Below are 26283 nucleotides of genomic sequence, written 5' to 3'. Positions count from 1 at the left end.
GTAACCTTGGACAAAAATGCTGACACATCAGAGTCAGGCCGCTTGTTCGCGTTAGCTGAACGAAATAATGGAATAACTTTACATCGTATGCAGCAATGGGTGCAATCATCAGTGACAGAACTATATTCCACGGAATGATCATGTTTATCCTCAAGAAATACTTTGGATTTAAGTTGTCTTTTAGTGTTTAGTTTGATAACTAAATAGTTATAAATATCCTTTTCTGAAAAATCTGGAATGCGTGATAAATCTGAGGTCCAGTTAGACAGATTGTTTAAATTGGGTACCGATTGTCCATCGGGAAAGAAGATGGGTGAACAAGGCGTGCAGAATGCCTATAGCTTCAGATATTAATAAAATTATATTCAATTTTTGAATTAAGTATTTAAAATAAAGTTCTCATTATTGAAATTTAAGAAATTATGACCAAAAAACTTTTCTGAGAAAAAAAGATCTCAGAAAAAATTATTCTTTTATTAAAAAAATTAAATGGTATTCGAGGGATTCGAACCCCTAACAATAAAAATCCGGAGTATCATATTGCTTTGAGACTAGCACGCTATTCACTACGCCACGCAGCTCCTGATAAATAGTGGCATTTAAATCATGTTTGTGATATGACCCTTGACTTAATGGACTTCAAGTATTTCTCAGAAAGATGCGAATGCTTTGTCATAAAAGTGTACTTTTAAGGTATAGTGGGTCTTTGCTCCATGTTTTTGTTAACCACAAAATGTATATTTTTATGCAAACTTTTAGGATCAACTTTCAGAAAAATGGAGCGAAGACCCACTCATATCGAAAATTTTTGTTAAAGTGTGAGAAAATGATCCTTTTTGTCCTCTTTAGTGTAGGTATGCTATTTCGTAGGCAAATAATTTCAGTCTTTGTGAGATTTTTGTAAATTGTAGAAATTTAACAATAAAATATACATTAATGTTAGATGAAATATCAAAGAAAAATTTTATATAATTGAGATTTTATTTTTCACTTCATGTTTGTCGCACTGTAGGCACTTCGCCCGCCTTGTTCACTCATCTTCTTTGAAATTGGTGATGGAATTACATCGTTCTGCCGTTCAACATCCGTTAATTTCAGAACAAGGACGCCTCGCGCTCTTTCTATCAAATCTTTTTTGCTACCTGATACAATTTCAAAAATTCTCTTAATTTTGCAAGACTCCAATCGTTGAAGAGAGTTACGCCTTCCATAACAGCTAAATGCCGTAGTCAGCGGAAGCTATGCTAATTAAGAAGAGTTCCGATTTCTAGGGGACATAACTCACGTTATTAAAATGGGGAGAACGTCAACAAGCTGCAGAACTTTATTTCTCTGGTTGGGAAAATTCAGACAAACAAGCCGGAGAGCTACAGACTCAAGCATTGTAAAAACCTTGAAGTTCGATATACAGCGCCGCTTTTTTGTCGCTCCTTTCGAGTAATACCGGATATTTCTTGTATACGTTCCCCCGCTTAAATATATTTTACTCCTATATATTCCTGATAATTTACATGTATTTACCTTTCAACGGTTCTAAACAACTCTATATGGCCTTGAAATGTCCGAGTTTTCATATAATATTTAAAAAAAATAAAATCCTCGAATTCCGACGTACGTCCATGTTAGGGCTGTGCAAGAATAACACACTCGAGGATCATATATCTAATTTCTTTAATATAATTTATAATATCTTCTTTTATACTGAACTAGAGTGTTTGTTGCCTGTTGTGTACTTCATTAAGATGTAAATAAATCTAAGAGTGACCAGGTTTTAATTCACCATTCACATGATAGTTCAAGAAATAATGGCATCCATGGATAGTGTAAGACTGCAATAGAATCTGACAATCGAAGACCATATAGTTCCCTAGCCCTCAAATGAATAATTAAATTGAAATCATTAGAAAAAACTATTTATCATTTAATTAATATGTGTGTCCAACGATCCTCCAAAAGAGATTTCACTCTGTCTTTACTGCAATTGTTAGTTTTCACGATCCATTGTGATATGCCGATCCCGATGTATTTTCATAGTATTTAAATATAAGTTTCTGTGGTAACTAAATATCATACAGTTTCAATGTACTGTATCATGAGCTCAACGTGATTCCAACAGTCCTACAAAAGAGGTTTCAGTGTTGAATCCGATCCCGATGCATTTTCATAGTATTTAAATAGACATTTGTGTGGTAACTGAATCATACAGTTTCAAAGTACAGTATCATAACCTCATAAACTTGTAAATGCTAATTATCAAAATCCTGCCTCTCAAAATTCAAGTCATAAATTAAAATAAACTCTCGGGGGTTATTTTTGGCAAAAAAGGTCAAGGTCAAGTGGATTGTAATGCTGGTATTTTTCATATTGTAATATGACAAACAGTGCACATGCTAGATAGCGTAGACTTACCTCTTAAATGTCAAAAATATGCTGTATATCGGAACTATGAACTATTTTGAAAAGGAGGTCAAAGGTCCAGCGTCACGAGGTCGGTAACCAGGGTTATTTACAAAAGCTATACTACCAAGCAATATATGTGCAAAATATCAAAGCCATACCTCTTACAGTTCTCGAGATATAGGGTGTGACAGACGGACAGCTAGAGAGACAGACGCCGGGTAAAGTGATCCCCAAGTGCCGCTCTGCTCTGCAGGCGATACAAAAAGGTGAAGATAACGAACAGAGATCGATCTTAAAACAAGAGGCCCATGTGCCACATCACTCACCTGAACACTTTGGCTAGGAAAAACGAGAAATCAGATATTTTTGAAGTTTAAATGTAAAAGTAGTCCTCGGAAGGGAGGGGTCATGATTTCAACAAATTTGGATCTGCACAAATAGAGAATGCTTCAATAATATGAATATGACTAATCATGGCTTATTTCAAGATTTTTCAAGTTTTTCCTTTACGTTCATCTGCTATTCTATTGTAAAACTTTGATCGCTCATTGTGGTCCCACCCTACTCCGGGAGTCATGATGTGAAAAAAACTTGATTCCACACTATCTGAGGATGCTTCCATATAAATGTAGTCAAGTATTGTAGTCACCAATCAAGGTTTTTATAGACTTTCCCTTTGTATTCCTATGTAAAACTTTGATGGCCCATTGTGGCTCAACCCTACCTCCGGGGGCTATGATGTGAACAAACCTGATTCTACACTACCTGAGGATGCTTCCATACAAATATGAAGAAACTAGGCTTTATTGATCTTTAGTAGAAGATTTTTAAAGATTTTTCCTATGTATTCCAATGTAAAATTTTGATGGCCCATTATGACCCCTTCCTACCCCCCAGGGGTCATGATCTGAACAAAATTGGATCTACACAATGTGGTAACAACTTTTGTATAAATATGAACAATCATGGCTTTGCCGTTCTTGAGAAAAAGGTTTTTTAAAGATTTTTTTTCTATGCATTCCTATGCAAAACTTTGATCACTCACTGTAGCCCGACTTTATTCCCTGGGGTCATGATTTGAACAAACTTGATTCTACACTTCCTGAGGATGCTTCCATGTAAATACGACCAATCAAGATTTTCTTAGGAAGAATATTTTTTAAAGATTGTTCCTATATATTTCAATGTAAAACTTTGATTCCCTATTATGGCCCAACCCTACCCCTCGGGGTCATGATTTCATCATCGTAGAATCTACACTACCTCAGGAAAATTTCACATAAGTTTCATCTTTTCTGGCCAAGTAGTTCTTGAAAAGAAAATTTTAATGACCCCACTCTATTTTTGTCTTTTCTTGATTATTTCCCCTTGGAAGTAGGCTTGATCTTTCATTTTAGGAATTTAAACTCTCATTTACCTAAGAATACTTTGGACCAACTTTGATTAAAATTGGCCCAGTGGTTCTTGAGAAGAAGTTGAGAATGTGAAAATTTCACAAAAAATCACTTGAGCTTTCAGCTCAAAAATCTACAAACAATGCAGATCCGTGAACAGTGCGTAAAACACTGATCTTCGGAAATTCCAGAGGTGGGATTATGTGTCAAGGAGGACTAAGCATCCCCTGAGGACCGGTCACACTCGCGTGAACCCTTTGTATTGATCAGGTTGATGGAACATTCAGTCGTCAAACCTAGTATTAAAACAAAAGCCTAACAATTGGTATGAAACACGTCAGTCAAATTATGACCGATTGATAGGTTAAAGTTAACAAGGTCATTTTAATGACATTATAACGATCATAGAATTTACGAAATGCTGACTGAACGAGGTTGTTGCAATCTCTGTAACATCAATTTATACGTCAATAGCCTACCTCTGTAGAAAAATTCATCATACATGTACTCAGAGCATGCTCTTGAGTATCGAATAAGCTGGGAGACGTTAACACCATATGCAGGTGACAATGGAATATTACTACATAAATTAGGAAAGTTGACGATGGAAAAGTTGAAGTCTCGTTTGTAATCCAGTTTGTTCTTAGTTGGTCCTTATCATATAAAGTCGGTAAAACATTCAAATATAAAACAGATGTTGCAGACACTGTGGCGTCTTTTATTTCAAGTTCACTGGGATATATCGAGTCAACATATGAATAGAAGTAACTATAGTTAATAGAAAAAAACGTCACGTCGATATATCTCAATGTCGATTTGAAGGCCATATATTATGTTTTCTCATTTGAGCCCCCAAAAGTTTTATTTAGATTTTCTTGGCATGTCTATGTTCTTTGATGACGAACAAAAACAAACAACAGAAATTCACAAGGACACCTAAGTTACAAATCTGACATTCAACAGGGATAAAAGAAAAAAAGGTATCCTCTAAATGATTTACTCAAATTGTTTAATTTTACACTGTAAAAAAACTTTATACTATTTATTCAGTAAATGTGCATGATATTTATATTTATGTCTTCGTCCTTACTCTGACAACAGAACGTCTGTTTCGTTTTTCTTCAGTCAAACATACTCATTTCGATCATTTACACAAAGTTCATTAGTGAATGCATTTTACTAATTACAGATGAACCCGAATCAAATATGCTCCCGGTGTCTTCCATATGTTTGGATGACGCAGATCTTCTGGTTTGTTTGGCTTTCTGTAGAAAATCTGCAGCTTCACGTCCAATCCTCGCTTTTTGACGACAATCTTCCAGCACCTTTATACGAGACATATATCCCGATTTTCTTTCCCTCTTCTCAGCTTCAATCATTAACTCTATATACTCAGCCGTATTCAATGGGTTCTCCTTCAAAGCGATTTTATTTAGCTTGTTGTTACAGCTTGATATCGTGTCCAGAAGATGAGCTATTCCATCTTCAAGATCTTTGACATTTTTTCTCATCTTTTGTAAAACCTGTTTCTGTGTGCTAACTTTCTCCTGGGCAGATGTGTATCGTTGCAATTTTTCACGGTAGGTTTTCTTAACCTTTTTCGAAACCCATCTGATGATATAGGGAGTGTTATAATGAGCTCTCCAATGACACTTTCCCGGACATTGTTTACAAGAACCGTCTTTGTCCATCGCTACACAATGGTCCTTGCGAGAATCCTCAGGAATGCGACAATTTTCATGACAAGTGTAATTGCAGGTCAGGCAATTTGTTGTATGCTGGCCTTTTCCAGATATATCCTCTTTTTCCTGAACCTGCTCTGTAACTTCGTAAACAAAATCCTTATTTTCTCGTATCTCTTTTTCATGTTTCTCAAAAATAGACATTTCTTCTCCTAAAACTGAGATTTTAGACATTCCAGCATTAATCAAGCTTTGTAGATTGTGAACTGTATTCTCGAGATCCTGTCTTGTCTTTAGGACTTCGTTTGTCATGAGAAGACTCTTCGTTTCCATTTTATCTAGACAGGCAAAGAAATTGTCAAAACTTTTCTTTCCAATGTTCCAGAATGCATACGCAAGACCATCTCTGTCCTTGTTGTCAGCAAATAAAGCAGAATTATTAAACTTGAAATAAGTCTGATGTGGCAAACGGGTCTTGGCGAGAGATGCAAGGACTGGGGGGTCTTGTGCTTCAGCAAACGTAATACAGGTACAAATGTTATTTTCCATATCCTTCCCAAACAAAGACAAAATGGCTTCCAGAATATATTTCTGCGATGCTGTGAGCCGTGCATCTGGAGCTTTTACCAGGAAACAGACGGCGTCGAGGCAAGCCATCCCTTTGTCTCCTGGAAGAAGGAACATTTCTCGAATCTGATTGATGATTTCCTGGTCTCGCTGCACTCCCCTTGTGTCTCCAAATCCCGGAGTGTCCACAATGTGCAGTGCGTAATCTAATTTTGTTGCAGCATCTGGATAAATGCTATAGCATGTGATCCATTCTGTCTGTGATACCGCCTGAAATTAAGTTTATTTTATCTAAAAGTATTTTTATACAAACCAAGGTCTGGTGTAAGTAGCATGTATTCATGAATATGCAAACATTCTTTTATAGAAATATACTTATTTCCTTTGCACTTGACGTCCTAATAGGTACACGTCAGCAAGTTTTACACCACACAAGTGTATATCATTTTTTAAAACTGAATTTCAAGAGAAGCAATGTGTCGTGAAAATATGTGTAAAAAAAGGAAAAAAATTAATTTTCTGTTCAAAATTCTTCTTTTTTGTGGACTTACAGACAAATATGGCAAAATTGGGGAAATATGGTTTTAGTCTTCATTTTGCCAGATCATCAGACTTACGGGGAAAATTTGAACAATAAAGATTCTCCCGAGGAAAATCTCATTCCAATTATAACCGCGCTGTGAACTCTGAACTTTGTAAATATATGACTGACTTTCGTCGATCGAAAAGAAGCTATTTCTCTATAAATGGGACAAAATGGCAATTCTAAAAAAGAATGATAAAACTACGAAAAAATCATAATTAAAAACATGTTAGAACGTATCCTTAAGTATTCTCAAATCCATTTAAAAAATTTCAGGGGAGTTTTTTTTTTTTTTTTTTTTTTTTTTTTTTTTTTTTTTTGAATAAAATAACTTTGGGTTTAATCAAGAAACTGTCCTCATTACTGTGATTTACTGTATAAATGTTCACCTGCTAGACACGTGAAATGCTTAAGTGCTTACATTTGTAATTCTAAAGTTACACTTCATTCAATATTCATAATACAAACCTGATCTTTAAGTCTTTTTCTCTCCTCGTTTTCAAGGCTTACTAATGTGAATCGAAAATTATCTTCCCAGTTAACCTCGAATAAATAATTTGCTAAACCGTCAATAAGGGTGCTTTTTTCCACTTCCGGTTGCTCCAACCAGCATAATGGTCTTTTCGCTTACACAAAGCCTCCCTGAACCTATAGAGATAATGAGATATTTATACGATTATAATTTTATCAAGTGCGTGTAGAACAGAAATGTTTCATCACTGCATGACTTTCCCGGTGCTATAATCCGTAGAATTTTGAATTATGTAAATACAACTTATTTATCGCACTATGAAGTGCAAAAAATATAATTTAGCATTTATATTTTCACTAAATACATATAATTTCAATTTAAACTAATGTAGTAATATGTAAACATCAATAATGAATAAAAAAAAATGAATAATACAACACTGTACAAACCAATAGAAAGCTTCTTTGACTTTATTCTGTCATTTCTTGCGCTCAAGACGTCTTTTGTGGGCAGTCGATACATTTCTGGATTTCCACGCTTCACCAAAAAGGAGCAACGCTGCATTCTTAAAGCTGGAGATTCGGGTGTATCAAATTCAGAACTTTCACGGCTAAAAGGATATTCCTGCCCTTCTTTGGCATCTACGAGTCGGACCCGAAAAGAGTAGGAGGAGCTTGCCTTCAGACCTGATACTGAGGCTCGTGATGCATCATGGGATGTTGTTTGGTTGTATATAGTCCATCGTCCATCAGGCAATTCTTTATACTGTATTTGGTATTCGAATTCTGAAGACAAATGAGGCACGTGTTTCCATTGTATCGTTATACAATCAGAGTTGGCTTTTATCAAGAAAGGTTTTCCTGGAGTCATCTCATCCTCGTCTTCCTTTAAGTTAAATAACACTCATTCTTAATTTTGACTCTGAAAAGTCCACCAAATATAGAAACAAATTCAAGTTGTTTGAGTCATATTCATTTAATAACTTACCTTGTCGGAATTTGACAACACGTCATCTGTGTCTGAGTCACCGGGATCTGTAGATACTGATGACAACCTTAAAATAAAATGTCAAAACTTTATTAGACGCGTGTAAATTATTGCTGTGAAGAACTGCAATTAATTTAAAAGCGTTAACCGTCACTCGTTTTGGTTTTTATTAATGTGCAGATAGTGTTGATCGTAAAATAAGTTCTCTTATTTTACTGATCGAATAAATTTCTTCGATTTTCAAACATTCAACCTAATTTTGGAGACAATAACAACTGCTGATAAACGGAGGATATATAAAAAAAAGGATGTAGAAAGTTTATTTTTGCCTTCGAAGAAAAGGGCTACCGAATACCGTAAGCTTGTTTTACTGAAGCTTATTCAGAGCTTAAAATCAACAAAGGTTTCAACTAGTCACTGTTTTTTTTTTTTTTTTTTGGTCATAATTCTTACAAAATACATCTCAATAGCAGATGCTAAGGGTATTTTACTATTTTTGGATTATTCAATCCAAAGTCACTTTTACAATCACAGCCTTTGTTTGTATAATTTATGTAAACCAATGCCAACATTAACCACCTTCGGTTTCTTAATAAAGGTTACCTTATTCAATACTGAAGAGCATGCTCCGAGTACGATCAATTTTTAAACCGAGGCAGGCTAATGACAAATAAGGTGGTGCTACAGGGATTTCAACAACCTCATTTAAAGTCAGCATTTCGTAAATTCGTTAAACTGATCTTGTTAGCAAATACAGTCTATCATTGGGTCGTATTTTGACTGACGTATTTCAAACCAATTGTTAGGCCTATGTTTTTATACTAAAGGACAAGACAGGCTAACAACCCTTTTGGCCCCTGGTTTGGGGTGTCTTTTAGAATGTTGCAATAGTTTATCAATAAAAAACCTGTTGTCACCCCTGCCACAAAATGAGCATTGGTTCTAAGTTATGGAATACACAGAGGTCACAGGAAGGTCAGAAAATATGTCAATTTCCGAATTTTCTCATTTTCATGCAAATTTTCCTCAATTTAACAGCAGATTTTGGTTCAGAAAACATAGAGCACAAGCTTGCCTATCTACCAAATTTATATATTTCATATACTAGTATCAGAAGCATCTTATATATAAAAATCTCAGATAGGCAAGCTTGTGCTCTATGTTTCTTGAAAAGTGTCTCAAATTTGACGGAATTCGACCAGAATTGAGGAAATTCGGGAAAATGTCCTACTTTTGCACCCTCTTGTGCCCTCCTTGTAAACTTTGAATCAAAATTAGTGCTGGTTTTAAAACAAGCATCATTTTAAGTTCTTAACTGCAAACTATCGCAATTTTAACTGTGTTCTGATTTTTACATCAAATAAGGGGCCAGATTCGGCCGTTACCATACCTTGTCCTTTGATTACGGAATATTCCGTCTTCCTGACAAATACATAGGGCTCACGGTGGGTGTGACCGGTCGATAATGGATGCTTACTCCTCCTAGTCATCTGGTCCCACCTCTGGAATTTCCAGAGTTTCATGTTTTATGCCCTGGTCACAGATTTGTATTGTTTATGGGTTAATACTAGTTTTTTAATCGATCACTATTCGTTATCTTCATCTATTTCATTCTTTAAACTTTTCCAGACTTCAGGGTTTGCTGTTCAATGCCCCGAGCAAAGGCGATCCTCGGAAAGTTTAAGTATGAAAAATATTTATATATATTTTCAAATATTACCCCCTCTAAGACATGATATTCTGACTCGAGGAAGAAAATAACATAATTTTGACCCCGTGCTTACTATATAAGTAATCTGCATTATAATTCAGTATGCGTATAAATTTAAAGCATTACATCAGCAGTAAATTAGCTTTACAATTATGTATTATATCCCTGGGCTTACAAAACACCATCCTAATAATTTTTACCTTTCGTAGCCAACCTGTAACCTCTTTTCAGAGAGCATATCAAGAATTTCCTCCTGATTGCATCGCAAATCGATCCCATGTTCTCGAAGGATTTCTAAATAAAAGCAGTGCAAACAAACAATATTTTGAGGAGAAAAACAACAACAACAACAAAACACCCTACTAGTAGCAAATGAAATGTAAAGCAGAATGTTGATAAAGCTTATTTTTACAAGTCCTACTACCATTGTTCCTTTTCGATCGGAGAGCATGGCTTCTACTGCACTTGTTACCGAATTTACAGCTCCCTTTTACAAAATAACTGCAAAGATGTAAAAATGGACAACTGTCGTTTTTGCTGCATCCTCCCGCCGTGTTATAGAATGTGCAGACTTGTGGTGGGCGGGAAGTCCTCGATCTCTTGTTGTGATGCTGTTGCATCCATTCTTTGATCACCACTGGGTCTATCTGGTCTAGGCTATGATCTTTCAGAATTTGAAAATTCTGTTGTGAATGCAAGTCGTGTCCAAAGGAACATTTAGCTGGATTTTCCCGGCACTTGTTTTGAATGAAGTATTTACAGATATGCAGATCTTTACATCGAGGGTAGCCTCCACATTTTCTAGGCTGCTCACATATTTTCAACTCAAACGCCAAGCCGACTTGGATCTGTGGCTTCCCCTTCTTGGTATCCACAAAGTCAAAAACATTAGGATAAGACTGCAATATTTTGAATAAATTTCCAATGTCTAAATAATGAAGCTGAGGGTGCTGACGAATCAAAGGCAAAAGCTGGGAGATCGTCAATAGGCCACCGTTTGAGACGATAAAATGAACAGCATTCTTCACCACCAATAGAGAAGGATGTTCCTCAGCTGCTGGAAACCTCTTGGCACTACTTGCTCTTCTCATCCCTGGTACTGAAAAATAGAAGATTAACAACTTAGGTAAAAATAAATAATTGTGTGTACATGGTTTCTCAGCTGACTCTATTTTTTCTCTCCCCTATACCCTACCTTTTCATCATTGCATAAAAATGATTTGAGGAGATTGGATCCGGATATTTAAAGTCTTTAACTTTTTTTGTTAAGTATATTTTTAGTTTCTACACACATAGCTTAATTAAAAATCAAAACAAAAAATAGGGGTCAATATGCTTCTTTTGGCGCTACAGTACATTTAATATGACCTTTTTGCACTGAAATTTGTGTCTTAATCAAAAATCACATCTTCGACGTTTTCCCTCCAATGTTTTTATCCAAATACATCATGGGACAAAATAAACTATTAGTCTATTTAATTATTTATTTAATTATTTTGATACGTCAGCACCCTCAGCTTCATTATTTAGACATTGGAAATTTATTCAAAATATTGCAGTCTTTAAAAATTTGTAACTAAGAAAAAGTTTCAAAATTGCTTGCATTATCAATTATTTGACCTTTCTGCACTCAAAAAATGTGATTTTTCTGGCATTAAAAATTTAACAAGCAAACAAGCAAGAAAATTATTTTAAAGTCTTAAACTTTTGCTGAATTTAGGCAGATTGATCAAAGTTATCTTATATATTCAGAAAAGAAAAACAAAAGTGGGGTCTATGATGTAAATTTTTAGATATTACTAAAAAAAAAAAGTGTTAATTTTATGTTAAAATTGGCTAAATTTTTTCCTGGACTTTCAGAATATATTTAATACATTTGTCACAATATAATGAAAAAATTCATAAGAAATAGATTAATAGATATTTCATAACCAGCATAAAGCATTTGACTGCAAAAATCAGCTCTGTGTGCAACCAGCATAGAAAAATAGGAATCTAAACTTAACAAAACTGTGTATATTTCAGAAGGGAAAAATTGATCATTTTCTCCTAAAAAACATTCCGCCACAAAATATACTTCCTGGCTTAATCCTGTTTGAATGGAATTTAATCGCAATTTTTTCATTGGATATAGTTTAATTTCCATTGTAGAATCCAGATTTAAAGTTTGCACTTGAAAATGATGCAGAATTTTATAAATTAAGGTCCAGACCAAACCAAAATCTGCTCAAAAGCTCAGGATCGAACCTCCTTAAAACGATCAGATTTTAATTTCTGGACTTTTCCCGGCTTCTTTTCCGGACAGACAGGAAATGCTTCGATTCCACGACAGCCATTGAACAAAAGGACCGAATATCCTGTCTAGTTAAAAATGCATTCATTGCATGCAGCACCTGCAGGCTAGTCTACATTGAATGTCCTATTGTTAAAATATACATAATGATGTATAATTTACTATACAAGAGGGGAAAAAAGAATTTACTGATGTGTCCCGAAATAATTATGTTTGATGCTTTTTATTATAATATATTTTACTTTTTGTTACTTTTCAAGAGATTTCTGTTCAGGTATCCCCCCCCCCTCAACCCCACCCAGAACTTAAATTGTTTCCTATGGGCTTTTTTCTCTAACTTATTCAGTAAATATTACCTTCACTTGTTGATTCAATGTCACACTGGTTTGCTTTTACTTTCGCTTCTCTTTCCAAAAACGATAATATTACGGTGGTATATTAAGGACATGCACAATTTTTTTCTTCATATGTTGGAAAATAAAATATCGTATACAAATGACTTATCGTGTCGCTTGTACCACAGGTACCCGTTTCTAATAAAAGCTAGCTTACCCGAAGTATTATTATATTATTATTTTTTTAATTACAGAAACGGTTTAGTGTCTGTGGTTTGTACTCCAGCATTAATCTCGTTCCAACGATAAATGTATATTGTCTGTTTACACGATTTTAAAAAAAAACTGATTCAATATTTAACGTTTCATCTATATTTTATAAGCTTAAATATGAGAGAAATTCTATGATATCTTTAAAATCATATTTTAACTTTTTATCAAAATTAATAACTCTAACAAATCAGCTCATCATTATACCCGTACACATATATTTTTCATTGCCGAAGAGGCTTTGTATCAAAGTTATTTTCAAACTTGATTCTTTAATCAAAATCAAGGGTGGTCACCCCCCCCCACCCCCCACCCCCACACACACACACACTGTAACCCCCTCTAGATCCACGGCTGTTTAGGCCTACATAATCATAAATTTAACTCTAATTTAATGATTTTGAAAAGTTTGTTTGTGAAGAATGGCCTTTGATGATCAGTCTTTTAAAAATAAAATAAAAACTAGCAAATCCATGAAATTCGCAAGCAGTTTAGGGCCATTACATTTCGAGCTGAATAACACATACCATTTGTTTGTACGAACAAAACGCGATTGTATATACAGTGTGGTAACGTCAAAAGTATAATGTAACATTTACAAAAATAAATTGGCAGATTGAAATAACTTTTACTCTTCAAACGGGGGGCGTAGAGTATTTCTAAGAATATTATATTGTTTTAAATGGCCAACAATACGCCTGTATTTGGTTCCCCTAAATGGAACCTATAGCTTCTCTTTTGCTTCTGAAAAAATTTAACAGCCTCCACCACCACCCCTAAAAATATTTTTTAAAAAATGCATCAACAAACAAAGTTAACAACTAAAAATAGAAAAAAAAAACAACTTGAAAATTCTTAGCATTGTGCTACGTCTAATAGCTTTCTTTGGCCCGTGTATTGAATAATTTATTTTTAAGTCTAATGTTAAAAGGTGAAGTATTATAGGCCTGCTCAAGATTAATTTCAAGAAGCTTGGCGCATACCATGAGTGATACGTTATACGCAGATCTGTCATAAAGAAAGTTGAGTTGCTAGATGTTGAATAATCTAAATTCAAAAGCTTTAAGAGACATAGTACTAATTTGTCATCCGTATAATGCATCAAAACAAAAAATATATGTTGTGCAAACGACATCAGATTATGTATGTCCTAAATATACCACCATAGGATATGGTTCGCTCACGTAATAGATTGATAATCATACATCCAATCAAAAAACGCGTAACTTAGCTTTGTTAGTAAAAACTAAAGTATGCAGCTCAGTACCTTAAGAACCATTATATATATTTAGAACTATGTATTGTAAATTTATGCATTAGAGCAATTATCCAATCATATTTTCATTAAACAAAATGATGAATAATATGCAATAGCGGAATATAAACGACCTTCCCCCACCATCACGTGCTATGTACTAAAATATATAACAAACATATTACGCCAGACTGAGAGATTAGTATATCTATAGCACTTCCAGCCCACCCACCCCCATCCCCTTTCAAAAATGCATTTTCTCTGAAAATGTAAAAATGACTGCGGTTCTGGAGAGTGGCGTACTTCAGGTAATTCGGAGTAAGATACCTTGGTTATTATTATACTATGAGGACATTTTTTTTTACAGAAACATGTGCCTGCGTTTTAAGTATCATATGTTAGAAATCAAGGTCGATATATTTAGTTATGATTTGTCCGACCATTAATTGGCATATTAGAAAATTACTTAATAATTCATGCTGTTCACTATAGATATAAAACGTTTTGGTGTTACAGATATTTCACATTTCAGCTACTCGACATAGATTTCCAGGTTGTACCTCTACGTAGTTGTAGTTTTTGAACGCAGTAAAATGCTAATTTAGCACAGAAAGGTGGCCAATTAGCAGTTTCTTTCTTATATGCAATATCTCTCTCTCTTTCTCACCTATCTATCTATCTATCATCTACATGTATCTATCTATCTATCATTTATCTATCTATCTATCTTACATTTATCTATCTATCTATCTTACATTTATCTATCTATCTATCTATCTATCTACATGTATATAGATAGATATATACATAGATAGATACATAAAGTGAATGTCCATCTATCTGTATCAGCCACGCCGATTTCATAAATATATAGGGTTGAAACAGTTTTGCGGTAAATAAATGAAGCATAGACTACAGTTAACGACCTTAATCTATTTTAATATTTGTAAGGCGTCCTTGTAATGCGAGCAAGCAATCTTAATTCCATACATTCTGGAACTATACTCTGGGTCTATCTCTTCTTTCATCTCATTTTTTTTAAAACCATGTTTCCTCTTTAATAAAATTTCTTGAAATATGCACATTTAGCTATTTATGAGTTACTCTGTAGATTAAGATACCCAGGCAAACCAGAATCTTCATTATGACAGAAATTAAAAAAAAAAACAAAACTTTATATATTGCTAATTGCAACAAACTGTACAGCAATGAGATTTGTAGCAAAGTTTCATGTTCATAAATAAATACATTTATTACATTTTCAACAGTGAAATACTGTGATTTATTTATTGAATAAAAGTGATATTCTCTCACAGTGTGAAAGGATACCAAAATGATATTCTCTCACAGTGTGAACGGATATCAAAGTAAGTAAAAAATAATTTCTGGCCTGTCATAAGATAGAGATAGTACCTAAGCATCTTGATAGAGCTAAAACTGCAAATTTCTTCATAAATATGTTGCTAAAATCCATGCTATGTAATGTTTTCAATCACACAACTACTAAACTATGACGTCAAGCCTATGACAAAGCAAAGGGAAAATCAAAGAAAATGTAATAAACAGAAAATTCAATGTTTTGTAGATGAATATGGAATTTATTTCACTCGTGAGACAGGATTTTTTGATATTTTCACTCGTGCTTCGCACTCGTGAAAATATAAAAAAAATCCTGTCCCACTCGTGAAATAAATTCCATATTCATCTACAAAACATTGAATATCCTCTTTGTAAACACCCCCGAAAACATGAGGTATAATAAACATTTCAAAATGAATAATAAACAAATTATATACAAATAATAAACAAATTATATACAGATTTAAAATCGTCCATATAGTTCTGAATCTTGAAAATATTTTAAATTTAGAGCTATTCACTTTGGGGGTTTATTCTGGGTACCTTGGTTTATGCAATATTTTCTAAAAATCATGCATCAGAAAAAGTGCAAATAATTTGATAGGGGTAATATCATATTAAAATTCTTTTAATTTAAAAGTACGCTCTTGAAACACTTCCATATCTGTTTTGATTTATTGTAGAGTGAGGGCGTTTACAACACACTTACAACATAGTAAAGAATAGAAAGTATATCACAAATTAAAATAAACAAAAAGAAAATAATATCCAGAATCGCCCCAGACAGTCTGCATTTCTTTGTAGCAGAAACATTGCTCTTAGTTTCTGAAGAGTCTTCTTTATTTGTAAAACAATGGAAGTGAACAAACAGTACAATAGCTTCTAATACGACGATAACTCCACTGACGACGAGTTGTGTGATCAGGTATATTGTAAATAATGGAACTTTCTCTGATGATTTCGGCATGGAATCGTTAATTATTGTCAGAAATACTGCAAAAGTTAAAAATATGGCCATAGAGAACCCCATTTTTTCACCAGAGTCGATAGGTACTACAAAACAAAACAAATTTAACACTGATAAAATCAGCACGGGTACTAGTGTTGAAATTACGACGTAAAACGACTTTCTCTCCAAGAGAATATAAAAATGTAATTGTTCTTGGATGGTTTTAATCGTTGGATCCTCATAATTGTAAATCAAAACAGAAGTGTTCCGGACATCCCAAACTTCGTTGGGTTTGAGATACTGAAGAAGGAAGCTAGAATATTTTTCATCAAAACGAAAATATTCGGTGCCTGAATTAATATTTCCGAAATACAGACCACAGAAGTGAGAATCAAAAGGATACTTAGTGACATCTATTGTACACTGGGATACACTCTCCATGTATTTCATGTACGAAACGTATCCTGCTGAATGCACTGTAACCGGATCTTCATCGGCATTAAAACACTTCTCGTTCCCGACTTCATTGAAAATACAAACGGAAGTCGGTGACCAGATTTTTTCAGCGTTTACTTGAACCGCGCTGATATTCCTGTAAGAATTCGGATCCCATCTTAGACGCCAGTCCGTCCAGGTTAACACAATCCAGTACGATCCTTTCACAGTCTGTTGTTTTTCGTTGACTTCTGAAATTCCCATTAGATTTAGATTCACATTTACAACAATTCCCGTATCGGCAGATTCAAACGGGGCGATGTCAGGATCCATTTTATTTATAACATCCTTGAATAACGTTTCCCTGTTCAGTGCCTCTATGCATCCAAGAAAAGATAGCAGCAACACTATTAGGCATGCTCCTAGGGTCTGAGGTCCCATGTTAATCCTGCGCATTCTGTAAAAATCAAAATTTAAGAGCTTTGGAACAGACACAAACCGATGTAAATGAAGTTCTAAACAAGTCCAACAAAGGGAAAGGGCAATGGTATTTTAGAATTAAATTGTCATCTATTGTGAATGGTCACGCATATTTGGTTAGTAAAGGATCTAGTTCAATGGTAACCGTCCTGTATAATTGCGCACGATAAACACTTGTCATAGCATTAGAGGCACTTAGCCATTGAGTCGACTATGGGTGCACTGAGTGAGGCCGAGTAAACGTAGCATGACCCTAAATCGAGATTTTTAAAAACATGAATTGAATAACTTCTGTTACAAATCTTTTAAATAAACATGACATTAACAGGTCCAAAGACAACTCAGTATTTCGATCTACGTAGTTATTTATAGTTACCTGGGTATTTACATGCAATCCTACATGTACTCCAGATGGCTATTTTTTTACCTACTTTTTGCTTAACATACATTTCGTGGATAAACGCGGAAATGTCTCAAATGATGAGTACCAAATTTCTCGAAAAGTCACACTGAGAATGAAGATGACAAAAATTTGACAAAAAATCATTCACTCAATAAAGCATCAGTAACTCCATCCAGTTCGATCCCTTGTTTAGAAGCTATAAGGATAAAAGCTAAGAGGTAAGAAGCCTAAAATAACTTAAAAATTTGTATTAATTTTAAAACTTTCCTTCATGCAATCTTAGATAAAGGTTTTCGGGAGGATTCTTCATTCATTTCCTCTCAAGTCTCCATCCTCGTAAACTTTACAAATTTACACCCTGAATTTTGCCGTGCAAGTGCACAACATGGAAAACAAACAATTTATTCTCTCAAAACCATGTAAATGGTACATGAGGTACATAAACATATAAAAAAGTATATACATATGATACAGTGGGTCAAGGAAAAGGTGAGATTTTTAGCTAAGGAGAACAGACCATACTATTAACTTTAGTAATGAATGTACGTAATTATTTCGAAGAATTAACATCTTTTTGGCACAGGACTTCACAAAACTTCATAGTATTTGTGTCAGCTGCGGAACTGCAGCTCTGAAAATTCGGATATATAGATAAAGCAGAGAGCTATACAGATCCAAGCGTTGTAAAACCTCCGATTTACGCTCGATTTGTCGCTCGCTCCGGGTATTATTTCTAGTATTTTATGCTTTCCCTCGCTTTAAGAATGGTATCCGATAATTGATTTTTTATTTTACTCCTAATCTTGATACATTATTTACCTTTCAACGGTCCCAAATAGCCGTTAATGGTTGTGGAATGTTGGATTAAAACATTCCAATTCCGACGTCCATGTTGAGGTCGTGCGAAAAAAGGTCTTACAAAGAACATACACTTGCTGAGAAAATGTATAAATATATATATATATATATATATATATATATACGTTGATAAGTTAAATTCTTGGTACAGTAAAAAATACTTAAATAAATGAAAACAGAATGCTACAGTCCAAATTAAATAAAATCTTTACTGTTAGCGCTTTCAGCCATGTTGGCTCTTCAGACAGTTATGAAAAGTATATATATATATATATATATGTTAAAATTTCAGAAGGTTCAAACATAATGTATATTGTCTGTGAGATATGGAGATAACTAACAGTATTCAAGCTCAAAGTCCATTAAAACAATACAAATCGGGAGCAGAGCAAACACGGACCTCCAAAAACATCAGAGGTGGGATCAGTTGCCATGGAGGAGTGAGCATCCCCTGCTGACCGTTCACACCAGCCGTGTGCTCCTTGTCGTGATCGGGAAATAACGGAAAAATATGTCGACAATTCAGTGTGTAAAAATGGCTAACAATAAGTATGAAATACGTCAGTCAGCATATGACTAAGGATAGATTGTATTTGCTGACAAGGTCATTGTATCGACCACAGAACTTAAGAAATGATGACTTTAAACGAGATTGTCGATATTCTTGTTTCATCAACTTGTTTGTCAAAAACTTATCTCGCTTTAGAAATTGTTCATACGTAGAGCATACTCTTGCGTATCGAATCAACTAAGAGATATACACCCCATATGCAGGTGATAAGGGTATATTGTTGCATAAGTAAGGGAATACGAATGGAAGTAACTATTGTTAATTGACAATACGTCGTCGATATTTCTAAATGTCGAGCTGATTTCTTTTTCTCATATACATGTATAAGATTTTGAATAAATTCTGCTTCATATGAATACAAAATAAGTCTGCTAATAATGGGGCGCAATAGGTATCCATGGGAATTCAAACAGATTGTTGGAAGACTTGGTCTCCAAAAACCACATAAATACATGTATTGTCAATCAGAACCTCAAGCATCTTTTTTAATGTCAACTTCTATAAAGAAGACAATATGAAATGAGAAAAAAAAAAACTCGGGCGTGTTATTTCAGGATTATACCAACATGACGTGGGAATGCATATTTTAACTGATACTCCAAAACCACATACGGTCGTTTGGAACACAGGAGTCGGCAGTTTTATCCATAAAACAATGTAAACACTAACCAGTGAGCTTCGCGAGCGTAGCGAGAATGAAAACTACGCTATTAGCTAATAACGCTACGCTCGCGAAGCTCACTGGTTAGTGTTTACATTGTTTTATGGATAAAACTGCCGACTCCTGTGTTTGGAACCGTTGAAAGGTAATTAAAGCATCAGGAATAGGAGTAAAATATGTGGTTAATTATTGGATACCATTCTTAAACCGGGGGAAAGTATAAAATACAAGAAAAACCCAATGCGAGCGACAAAAAAGCGGCGGCGTAAATCGAAGGTTTTTACAACGCTTGAATCTGTAGCTCTCTGGTTTATCTGTCCGAATTTTCTCAACCAGAGAACTACAGTTCTGCAGCTATATTTGGGTTAGAACAAAATTTTTGGTTCAAAAAATCTTTCCTCAATTGCATGGTTTAAAGCACTGCATTCTAAAATATAGTGATATTCATCTCCTATCTATTTACTATCGCATACTAGTAAGCTACAAAATCTTTCATTTCTCTGAATACCATTCCATCTACCTGTTTCAATTGGAAGGTGGTGGTTTGTGGTTCTAAACTTATCAAAAGTTTTTCTAAATTTATATGATAACAGTGTTAATTTTTTTTTTTTTTGCACTCAAAATTAGTTTTAAAAATTCTATAATTTAAACTTTTTGAACCTCACTATTCCACGTTTGAATGTATTGATCTTTTAATCTTTGTTTGACTGTAGCAGTTATCCATTTTTCATCATAGAAATATTCTCGCACCATATATTAGATAAACCACATCTGTCAAAAATATTTTGTACAAAGGAAATCCAGGAGGTTATCATTTCATCTTTATCATATTGTTAACATAAAACCATATATACAATTCTACATCATTTGTTTTCTTCAACAAGTATGACCGGTTTTAAAGATGAGTCTTGGTTATTATTTATTTCTATTTTTAAGACGGGTAAAAAGTAAGTATAAGTAGCTACTTTTAGCAGGTTTAAATACCTAAGTACATGTATCTGTTAATATCATTATAGAATGATTCGGTACTCAATAGCATGCTCTGAGTACGATCTATTTTTAAATTGCGACAGACTACTGACAGATAAGTTGATGTTACAGGGATTTCAACAACTTTGTTTAAAGTCAGCATTGCGTAAATACATGTACTAATTGTCAGGGGTTTGTTTTTATACTGGATTTGACTACGGAGTGTTCCGTCTACCTGATCAATACAAAGGGTTCGTGGCAGGTGTGACCGGTCAACAGAGGAATGCTTACTCCTCCTAGGCACCTGATCCCATCTCAAGAATTTCCGGGAGTCCGTTTTTAATGCCCTGTTCACAAAGGAGATGGGTGAACAAGGCGTGTAGAATGACCATAGCTTCAGTGATATTTAATCATATTCAGTTTAATTGTGAATTAAGTATTTAGAGTAAAGTTCTCATTATTGGAAATTATAAAATAATGATAATCAAATCTTTTCTGACGAAAATTTTCTCGGCAAAAATTATTTTGTTGTTAAAAAATAATGTGGTATTAGTGAGGTTTGAACCCTAGCAATAAAAATCCAGAGTATCATTTTCCTTTCAGACAAAAACGCTAACCACTACACTACACAACTCCTGGTGAATAGTGGCATTTAAATCATGTTTGTGATATGACCCTTGACTAAATGGACCAAGTATTTCTTGGAAAGATGCAAATGTTGTGTCATAAAAGTGTATTTTTAAGATATAGTGGGTCTTTGTTCCATGCTTTTTAAAACCAAAAAAGTATATTTTTACGCAATTTTTGAGGATATACTTTCATAAACATGGAGCGAAGACCATATAATATCTAAAAATTGTGTTATATTTGAGAAAATGATCCTTTTTTTCCCTCTTTAGTGTGTGTATTCTATTTCATAGGCAAATAATTTCAATCTTTGTGAGATTTTTGCAAATTGTGGAGATTTTACATGAAGTATATACATTAATGTTAGATGAAATATCAAAGAAATTTTTTTTATAATTGAGATTTAATTTTTCACCGTCATGTTTGTCGCACTTTAGGCATTTCGCTTGCTTTGTTCGCCCATCTTCTTTGTATTCTTTGTAGATTTTTTGAGATGGATCACTGTTATCTTCACTATTATCTTCACCTTTTACGACTTAAAAATTCTATTTGTAACTAATGAACCTTAACAACTTGACATCATATTTCTTCTTGAAAGTTTTTTAAGTATGTGAAAGAATATATGAATAACTAAAAATACTACTAGCTAAACTATATGAGAATTCGGTTTTTCTACCGTCAACTTCTCATATCCATTACAGTACTATTCCATTATCTCATTCATGTGTATTGTGTCTATGTCTTCCATATGATTCGATGCACGGCAGCATCTTCTTTGTATGGTCAGTTTTTAAACCGAGGAAGACTGTTAATACAAAGATTAATGTTGAAGGGGTTTCTCAATCTCTTTCAAATTCAGCATTTCGTACATTCTATAGTCATACAGCTGTTGCTGTTCAGCTTGTTTGATATATTTTATAAATAAAAATACTATAATTGATAGACCATTGTCTTTATACTTATTTTGGTTACAGATTACAATTGCAAGATTAATACTTATATAGTGACCGGTTCACTCCTCTTTGGGACCTGATTCCGCTAAAGTTGCCCTGTTCACGAATTGTATAATGATGAGATTAATGACTGATCGTTATTTTTCCCTTTTTTATTACAAAGGCACTCTTAACTGATATGTGCTAATGGACATATTGCTTACTAGTATTTTAGCAATTTCTACATATCGTTTCATTGTTTGTTTATCTAATGGCGACAGCACTTCATTTCTGTTATGAATTCTGTCGAAGAGCATTGCAGACGATGGTAAAATATGGGGAGGAAGACTTCGATACTTTGTCAGAATGGATTAATGTGAACCAAATGTCCTTCCATTTCCAATGGACTATAGAATGATAAAGACTACATGAACAATATGTTATGGCTTCAGCTGATAAAACTTGTAACGACATAGTCTTTGTAAGGCTCATTATTGTTCCTTCGCTTTTTACCAGCATTGTTAATTCGAAAGTTGACTGACCTTTTTATTACAAATTGTTAGGCCATTATTTTCTCACTGAATTGTCTGAGGTTTTTTTTTCCCGTTTACCCGATCATGACAAGGAGAACACTGCAGGTGTGACCGGTCGGTAGGGAAGGCCCGTAGCGACGGTTTCAAAAGGGGGCAATCCCCCCCCCCCCAAATGACCAAAAGTGGGGAGGGGGGTAACTTTTTCAAAATAATCTGACAAGCGAAAAAAAAAACCAACCTAGTTTACTGTCCTGGAATTCACCAGTGCTCGATCTTACAGCAACAAAAAAGGGGGGCCAGCATCTTAAGGAAAATTTATTATATATAGCAAAATACTATACTCAGAAAAAGTGGGGTGGGGGCCAGCTTATTCCTCCATGGCACATGATCATACCGTTGTTTTCAGAGGTCCGTCCGTGTTGGCTCTGCTCATAAATTGTATTGTTTATGTGGACTTTTGAGAATGATCACTGTTTGTTTTCTTCACACTTCTTTTATACATTGGTGACAAATAATGTTCAAATAACTTGGTAAAAATAAATTAATAAATAACATGTTAACCCACCCATCCCCGACAAACATTCTTCTATCGGTCTGGAAAGGCCCTAAATATTTCAATGTATGCAATATTCTAATATTTCAGCATATAGTGTTCTCATATTTGAATGACATATGGAGGCCGGACTACTTATTGGTAGGGATGTCAACGAATAGTCGACTATTCGACTATCAGTCGAATGGACCGACGATCGAATAATGAAACGACATTCGAATATTATTTTAACTAAATAAATGCAATAAATGAGTGATAGATGAGATGGAATTCTCATCAAAAAATGAGAAACAGTCTTTTCTCATAGACAGTCGATAATTTTCCTCAACAAAAAACGGTAGATTATCCATGTACGTATAGAAAGTACAGCAATTATAAATGCTTCACTACTGCGAGAATTAATTGTCAGTAACTGCCTGTGTTGTTTTTGTAATATTTACATTTCCAATGTCTTTGTCCGAGCTAAAATTACAAATTGTAAAAATACTTTATTTCTACATAAATCTACTGGTTCATCGATAGGCGCGGTTAAAAAAAATCACGTGCAGGGCGGGACAAATAGAGACAGAAGCGGGGCTATTAGCACGGGAATTTGCAGAATCAGGAGCATGTAAATATAAGGAATAACTGTCAGATTTTTTGGATTCATGACGATGATCAATCGATTGGCTTGCGTGATAATTTTATGCATAAACGCCTTCGGCGTTTATGCAAATTATCACGCAAGCCACTCGATTGATCACATCATGAATCCAAAAAATAAGACAGTTATTCCTTAAATAAATTAACCAATATAATGGGCTTTGTTTGTAAAATTATTCATTGGACAATTATCTTCTGTTATTTTAAGTTTGCTCAAATGCAAGGAATAAACCTGTTTTGATACATCGATAATTATTAAAACAATGCGCTTACATTTTAAACTGTTTGAGGACATTTTGATAGCCCCCCCCCCCCCTCCATTTTATTTCATAATAAGCTTTAAAAAATATCGGCTGGCAATTTTTTAATGCTTACTAAATAAAAAAATGACCGCATGTACAGGCCGATTTATGAATTCTATTTATGGGGAAATAATAAATTTTGGAGAATTAGGTTTCTAAATTTATTTCATAGAATCATGCTATCCACGCGTTGCGTTGCATTAATTTTGATGTTACTTTTTAAATAGATTTAAGTAAAAAGGTTTCTGAGTATGTACCAATGAAGTATGAAATAAAATTTTATTTTCAGAAAATGTTCCGAATATTCGACTATCGTTCGAATAATGCAATCGAATGATCGACTAAGGAAAATAAATATTTTGACATCCCTACTTATGGGACGGGTTAGTGGATACATCTAGCTTTAATGAAACGCAATTCAATACTACAGAAGCAAACAATATTTTCTGAATAAACATATACTAGTATTGCAAGGGGAAATATTTTCATTATGCATTCGTTTATTTCTTAAAATAGCTTGATGACCATTTGGACGAAAAATTACAGCCCAGAAGTCACAGTACTCGTAGATTATTGGATTATTTTGGTCCCATAGTCTGGCTCGTTTATTTCGTATAATTTCATCTGAAAGTAACCTAATAGTTTAGTTAAAACACAATATTATATTTGTAAATAAAAAAAAATGATGGAACGTTTTGACACGCATTGTTTGTAGAAATGACCAAAATTACTACTGTATACAGTGTTATTTTCGCCCCTTGTTATTTTCGCCCTTTAACACTTGCAAACAATTGTGCCCCGTTTTAAATTCGCCCACTTGCGGTTAGTAAATACTATAAAAAACTATGATCCTTTATCATGCAAGTGTTAGTAATTTCGTATTTTTCTCGTTTCGGTACATACACCAACAGTCTCATACATGTAAACCAGTTGTTGCATTTACAAAAATAGAAACTCGCTGTTGTATAAATGTTTTACAGGAACCAGTTGTAGCATCTACAAAATGACTTTGCTACTTATTGACAAATTCCTTTATTCAAAGCACATTATTTGCCTCGTTCAAATTGTTCAAATAACGTTTAATTAAAGTTGGATTTATCCACTTACCTATCCAATTAGTCTTCAAGCCGACTTTGTGTCATTCGAATGCGAGTACATGAAAAACTCGATGTTAACAGCTATTTACATGCAATGTTTCTACATTGGGCTTTTTTTCGGGCTTGAAAGCAATTCAATCACTTAACTATTTGGTCAATTTGCTTTATAACAATATTTTTAAAAAAAAATTTCTTTCATATAATATAGATTAAACCAGACTATTTAAAGGAGCCAATAGTAGCGAGTGTCCGAAACCAATATTTTCTCTATTCGCTCTTACCAGCAGTAGGCTTTGATTCCATATCTGGTAATGCAACTTATTTTCACAGTTACTGTTCAAAGGATGCAATTCTACAAACACTTTTCAGTTTTGAATACTTTTAACATATCAGTCAACGGTAGTGAATTTGAGTTGCCGTTCCTACATTGGATTCCAAAGCTTTATAATATCCTTACCATGGTGCAGGATCCACTAATTGTTCCACGAAGTCTCTATATTTACTCACAAAAATAATAATTGCTTTGAAGGGGGACATTCAAACGTACAAAAACACATTTAAAAAGTGGTGCAAAGCATGTGGATTTTCAAAAACCCAAATGAACATTTAGAAAATTTTCAATAACAATTCTCTTCCAAAACCATAGCATCAAAACATATTAGTACTTTTTTACGCTTTATGGAATCATTTTCTCACGATAAATTTAAGACAAGACTTCAACTGCTTCTTTAGAAAAAAAAAGGAACTTGGAAACTGATTTTTGTCATTTACAAAGTTATTTTGACAAAAATCATTCTGATTCTCCACACAAACACTCAGAAGTTGACATTAAAAGGTTTCTGGAGTTTCTCGTTGACAAATAAAACCGTGTGCTCGTTAGTGACTAGGTCTTCCAATAATCTGTTGGAATAATTTTGTTTCTATGTTAACCGACCTGTTCTTATATTCTTACGAAGCAGAATT

The 26283-nt window shown here is 34.1% G+C and overlaps 1 protein-coding gene and 1 pseudogene across 1 annotated transcript in view; one reads left to right on the top strand and one right to left on the bottom strand.

Annotated features, from left to right (window-relative positions):
* The first annotated feature begins 1815 nt into the window (after nt 1–1815).
* Nucleotides 1816–26283, top strand: part of LOC133186784 (GTPase HRas) — a 66561-nt gene continuing 42093 nt past the window's right edge. The window contains exon 1 of the mRNA XM_061322092.1: nt 1816–1826. The gene's annotated coding sequence lies outside the window, so the exon portion shown is untranslated. The remainder of the gene's footprint in view (nt 1827–26283) is intronic.
* LOC133186777 (uncharacterized) lies at nt 4805–12471 on the bottom strand (annotated as a pseudogene).

Source organism: Saccostrea echinata, unplaced genomic scaffold, assembly GCF_033153115.1.
Source record: "Saccostrea echinata isolate AGI-Se365-2 ecotype Australia unplaced genomic scaffold, CSIRO_AGI_Sech_v1 ptg000014l, whole genome shotgun sequence".
NCBI lineage: Eukaryota > Metazoa > Mollusca > Bivalvia > Ostreida > Ostreidae > Saccostrea > Saccostrea echinata.
Note: the sequence above shows the minus strand (reverse complement) of the source record. Positions and strands in the feature narration are given on the sequence as shown.